A 666-nucleotide genomic window follows, 5' to 3' on the forward strand; every position below is an offset into this window, starting at 1 on the left:
CGAGAGTGGGGGTGGTGGTGGTGGTGCTGTCTGACTTCCAAGAGTTTGCATTAAAGAGCAGAATTAGACAGGTTTTAGGGTATAGCCCATCATTTCTGAGGTTCTGTACAAAAAGAAGTACAGAGGATGCCTGGCCCGTAAAGAAACCACAACAGAGGCAGAGGTTCTGGAATCATCCTTGCAACCCTGGTGGCATGACAATAAAAGACAAGATGAGACAACCCTCAAGTGAGTGGGCACAGGGAGAGAGAAAGCCCAGCACCAAATCTGCAGAACATCCACACTGAAGGAGAGATTAGGGCAAGAGTCCATGCCAGTTGCTCCTGCCCCCTAGAGAGAGCCCAGGTGTGGCTGCTGTACCACATGTGTGTCAGTAGGACGCAGAGAGGAGAGAGGATATGAGTACACTTCGTGTTCTGACCTGTGAACATCTGAATGATTAGTAGCCTACATTCCCTGAAAATAACCGAGCCTGAGATGATCACCAGTCTGGCATCAGGCAGGCCTGGACAGGCTCCCAGGACAGGAGCAAGCCAGAGGCTAGAAGAACCCCACCTGGGACTGTGAGGCTCCAGGCAAGAGCAAACCATAGACAGATGATTCTTGCAAGGGGCCACTAGGGCATGCTGGTTGAGGAATGAGCCCGAGATAACCATCAAACCGGTG

At 51.5% G+C, this 666-nt stretch overlaps 1 non-coding gene across 1 annotated transcript; it reads left to right on the forward strand.

The window, feature by feature from the left end:
- The first annotated feature begins 322 nt into the window (after nucleotides 1-322).
- Nucleotides 323-454, forward strand: LOC115030761. Its single transcript, XR_003836355.1, has one exon. It is a non-coding gene; the product is annotated as a small nucleolar RNA SNORA17 (small nucleolar RNA).
- The last annotated feature ends 212 nt before the right edge of the window (nucleotides 455-666 follow it).

Source organism: Mus caroli, chromosome 3 (genome assembly GCF_900094665.2).
Source record: "Mus caroli chromosome 3, CAROLI_EIJ_v1.1, whole genome shotgun sequence".
In the NCBI taxonomy this organism is placed as follows: Eukaryota; Metazoa; Chordata; class Mammalia; order Rodentia; family Muridae; genus Mus; species Mus caroli.